A 5,315-nucleotide genomic window follows, 5' to 3' on the forward strand; every position below is an offset into this window, starting at 1 on the left:
TGGAAAATGAAGTCGCCACTTGGTATAGAGTTAGGGTGTACCAAGTCACCCAAGAAAAAGTAATTTTTGGAAAGTAAAGCAAACAAACCCTTTTTAAAGAACTTTTAGGTCTATGTAACCAAAGAAAGGGATCGGGGGTCACATTTGATAAGAGAGAAGGCAAAGGCAAAGTCTAAGGCACTCCCTTACCCTAGCCAAAGCTAGTTGCGTGACTTAGCCCCACTTTTCCTAATTTTTCTACCCAAAATATGTGTTGCATGTTGGATGTGACTAATGGATATGAAAAAAAATGCAATCCTAAATCTAAAATGTCTCTTATGAGGCTTTTTGGTCCCAATCACATGAGTTGTGATGGCCAATAAGGAAAACTCTCATAGAGGTCACGGGTAATGCAAATGAAGACCCAAATATGAGTGCAAGTGTGAAAATGTAAGAGGAATGCAAAAGAAAATAAAAACACAAATGTAAGTGCAAGTGTGCAAATGTGAGAAAAGTGCATGTGTGCAAATGTAAGAAAATATGCATGTGTGCAAATGTAAGAAAAGTGCATGTGTGCAAATGTAAGAAAAGTGCATGTGTGCCAATTGAGAAAATAAAGGTGTTTGTGTGCAAGTGGATGAAAATATGGTATAATAGTAGTAAGTGCACGTAAGTGCAATTGGGTGCAATTTGTGAGGTAGAAAATAAATAAGTGATAGGGAAAGAAGAGAAAGTGTGTGAACATGGCATGTGGAGTAAAAAATATAAGTAGTGAGAAAATGTAGATGAAAAAAATGATATGGTAAAATGGAGGTGCATGCTCCTAGAGGAATGCATCAAGTCGGGTACGGGAATGACTTCTAACTTCATGATTTTAATTTTCCCTTTGATTAGAAGGAAGAACTAGCGTGCTAAGGGTATTTTGTAGCCACACTCGCTCGTTTCCCTTACCGAAAGGGGACTCTCAAGCAAATGTACCCTATAACTAGCATGAGGATGCAAAAACCTAAAATGAAGGGGAAAGGATTGGAGGAGCATGCCAAATGCTAGAAAACTAAGAAAAATGTATGAAATGTAGTGAAACATGCAAGTATGTACTAACGAGAGGGGACGACCTATTGGGTCTAGCATTGGACTAGTCCTTTTCTAGCGCTCTCTCACAAGCATTGGACTTGCGAGAGCTCGAGGGAAAAGACCATGGCCAGCGTTGGACTAGCCACGGTGACGCATTCATCCATCACATTCATCTACGACTATAGAAAGCAAGTAGACATGCCAATCACCTATAAACACGTAGCACATAACACTTAGCATGCTCGACTAAATGCAAAAGCCTAATAAAACAAATTAACACGTAGCAGCAAAGGCAAGCAATCAAGCTAATGAACCTATTACATTTGCTAACTGAAACAAATGGGGAAGAGGAAAAATGAATAAAAATGCTCTCCGAGCCCTATCTATTACAAGCCAAGAGGTGTACACATACCCCATAAATAAATAAAAGAATGACTTAATAAAAGCGAAAGTAAATGAAATAAATGAAATGAATTAAGGAAAAGCAAGGAAAGCAAAGTAGACATGCAATTCTCACTTAGCACGTTGGATCACATAGGGGAGAGACAAAAAAGATAAAGGAAGTTATACCTCCCTTGAAATGGAGCTCTAATGGGGTGAAGTCACTTATTTATCCTCCAAAATAAAAGAGATGGTCAAGGTACCAATTTATTTGGGAAAATTAAAGAAAATAGGCAAACACAAGCTCACTTGGTCATAAAGCCCCTAAAGTCATGACTTAAGTGCAATTGAAACAAAGCATAGTAATTAATTGAAACAAACAAGCAATGAAGTTGTAGAATTAAAACTGCCAAGGACCAAATTGAGGAAATTATTCAATTGACTGGGTCATAGCAGCATGAGTTAGAAGCCAAGGGGTCAAAGTGCAATTTTGGGAATTTTTTCATGCAAGTTTCATGCAGCCACCGAAGACACTCTCTGCGACAAACATTACTAATGAAAGCTTTCTGCAATCAAACAAACTTTCGGCAGGCAATTTCGCACAGCACCTTTTGGACTAATCCCAAAAAGCATGGCTAAACTTGAATGCAGTCCTAAATAGCTAACACCTTATCTAATCAATCAAAACTCACCGACATGGAACTAACGGCTACCACAGAAATCAACAAGTCATCAACTTAAAGTGAGGTAATGTAAATTCCAGCAATCTCTCATGCAAAGGTCACAATGAAAGTTTCTGTAACCGAAAACATGCGTCTGCAACTTTAAGCTTTCAAAATGCGGACTTTATACAAGACCTCAAACAAATTCAGCAAAGACCATCCCTTAACATCACCTAAAAGCTTAACACAATCCAATCATGAACACTAAGCCATTAAAATCATATGAAGACAAATAAAGAAACGAATAGAGGGAGTGCCGCGGCAGAGAAAACATAACCAGCTATCATATTTTGCAACATCATTTCATTTCACCAAAGTGCCAACGCAGATAGACAGCAGAAGTTTATATCAAGGAAAAGACTGGTATGCCTTGGTGACTTAGCTAAAATGGTTCCCGAACATGATGTTGAACCACATTCCAAACACAGATGAACTGGGGGCTCGTGACTCGTAAAAAATGCAACAGAAAGACACGAATAGATGGAGTGCCCCTCCAATCTACTGGGTTTGCAAAGCAAGTTTTCATTATCTATCCATGAGTGAAGTCTCTACCAAACGTCAAGCATTGGTCTCTAAGCAATGAAAACACAGCAAGGCAACCATAAAAACAGCAAATGGATCGAGCACAACAAAAGGCAGCGGGCATGGTTCAACAATCCTCGTAGATTCATCAGCCAAGATAGAGACAGAAACCCCAAACCCATTTCTTACAAAAATCATCTCAAGAACCCCTACCAAAATCAGGAATCATGAATAATCCTCAGAAAAGATAACACATTTTTCTTTTTACTACCGAAAAAGGGAAAGAAACAAACAGGTTAAATGACTCTCATTTCAAAGATTAAAGGCAAGAAAAAGGTAAGGAAGCATTACAGTGCTCCTCCAATGACGGTTGTCAGCGATGGTGGTGGATTGTAGTGTGGTGGTGGCGGTCGTTTATCCCTCTGCTCCTCAGCCTAGCCTTTTTCGAAGCCTGCTTTCCTTCCCTTTTGTTCAACCGAGCGCCTCCCTCAATCTCCCCTCTCTCTCCGTGGGTCTTGCCTAAAACCCTCAAGCTCTCCCTCAACCATGGCTTCTACAGTCCGTTACCCTTTTCCTCTCTAGCTTTTTTCTCTTAGCCGTCACCTCTCTTATCACTCTCTATCCTACTGCCGTCCTCCATTCTTGTGAAGCCCTCTGCCTTTCCCTTAGTTTTTCGGCTGGCTCTTTTTCTTCCTAGCCGCCGCAGCTGTCAACCTCTCTCTGGTTTTCTCCAACAAATCTAACCCGAAGCTTTCTTCTTTTTCCTCCAGATTCTCTAGCCCAGCCGCCAACTAGATTTCCCCTTTTGCTTCGTTTCTTTTCTGGTTTCCTCTCCAGCCTTCTTAATCAGCCCAAAACCCGCTCGCGGGTTTCCTTCTTTTTTTTCGTTGCTTTCTGTTCTGCCCTCGCCGTCCTCTTGGTCTCTCCCTTTCTTACTCTCCCTCTGCCCTCTGTCTTACCGTCACCCCCTCGCTCTCTGTTATAGCCGTTTCTATAAAACCTAGCCGTCACCCAGCCTTTTCTCTCCACTTCCAGCCGTCACCCGCAGATTCCCCCCTTGCTCGCTCAAGCCTCTTCTCAACCTCTCTTCCTCTCAGCCTTTTCTTTTTCTTTCAGCCCAAGCCCTTCCAAAACTTCCAGGTTTTTCTCTCTTCCTCTCGGTTTTCTTTTTCCTCCAGCCGCCAAGGCAAAATCAAGATGAAGTTGGAAGTTCTCCTCTCTTGTTTTTCTCTCCAATGGTCTGGCCAACATGAAGCAAAAATGGAAGAAAACTTAGCCAAACGGAAAGATAAGAAGAAAGGAAATGTCTTGGTCAAACATCTCTTTGATTGCAAACACTTGGCAATCAAATTTCTTTTCTTGTTTTTTCTTTTCTCACCTTTTCTTTAGTCAAAATTTTCAGCTACTTTAAGGGTTAATTTAGGGAGAATTAAATGAAATAAAATCAAGGAGATTAAAGTAAGAAAATATTGGTCAAGTGGTGTATTCAACCGGTAACAAACAGTGCACGTCGGTTCAAGCCTATTTCCCTTAACTCCCTTGTACTTTTGTTTTAACTTTATGATTCACTAACTGATTATTAGCACTTCTAATCACACACTTCCTCTTATCTAATACTCACTCTTATCCACCAAATTTAGTACACATACCTTACCAAGTGATCACACGACTAAAGTGCACAAAAATCCTAATTTACTCTAACTATAAAAGTAAAAGTAAAACTTTCGATTCTCTTATTTATTACAACTAATGAGGGAGTAAATTAGTAGTAAAGGAATTATAAATTAACTTATTCAAAATAAAGGAGAATTATAAGGAAAATATAGGTGAATTTTCAAGTCCTCACACATTTTGTGCTAGCCTACATGTATAAGTAGTATGAAAACCTCCACCCAAGTCACAAATCACATGATAAGAATTAAAAACATTATCATCACTTTTTTGTTCAATCATATTTGTAATGGTGTCCTGTTGAATTTTTAACGTTATACAATCAAGTTTGGCCTTTAAGTTCCTTAAGCTATTTTCAAAAGACTTATCTTTAGACATCCTTTGATTACCTCTATTGTTGTAGTTTTGAAAGCTGTAGTCCATTGCGGAACTACCTTATCTCAAGCTTTTAATCACGTGGACCATTTGAATTTCTTGAAGCTTGCCCCGGGAGGTCACGTTGGGAGATTTATTGTTTGGACGAAATCAGCATTTGAGAAATTGGATGAGATTTACGGGTCATTTGATAAGCCTTCCTTGAAGAAGAAGGGGTATGTTTTGCCTAGGGCTAAGATGGTGAATGGTGATTTGGCCAGAATTATCAACTCTGACGAGGTGCAATCTGTGGTGAGGCCAATCAAGAAGGTGGTGAAGAGGGCACCAATGAAGAAGAACCCGCTGAAGAATTTGAATTGTCTGCTCAAGTTCAATCCTTATGCCAAGACTGCCAGGAGGATGGCTCTCTTGGCTGAGAAATAGCGTGTTGAGGCTAAGAGGGAGAAGCTAGCCAAGAAGAGGAGTCCAATGACGAAGGAGGAGACGTCTGCTGTAAAAGCTGCTGGAAAGTTGTGGTACAAAACAATGATCTCTGATAGCGATTACACTGAGTTCAAGAACTTCTCAAAGTGGTTGGGTGTGTCGCAATAA

General features: G+C 40.0%; 1 pseudogene; it reads left to right on the plus strand.

Moving 5' to 3' along the window:
• The first annotated feature begins 2,978 nt into the window (after positions 1-2,978).
• On the plus strand, positions 2,979-5,315 carry LOC113758661 (annotated as a pseudogene).

Source organism: Coffea eugenioides, unplaced genomic scaffold (assembly GCF_003713205.1).
Source record: "Coffea eugenioides isolate CCC68of unplaced genomic scaffold, Ceug_1.0 ScVebR1_641;HRSCAF=1351, whole genome shotgun sequence".
Taxonomy (NCBI): Eukaryota; Viridiplantae; Streptophyta; class Magnoliopsida; order Gentianales; family Rubiaceae; genus Coffea; species Coffea eugenioides.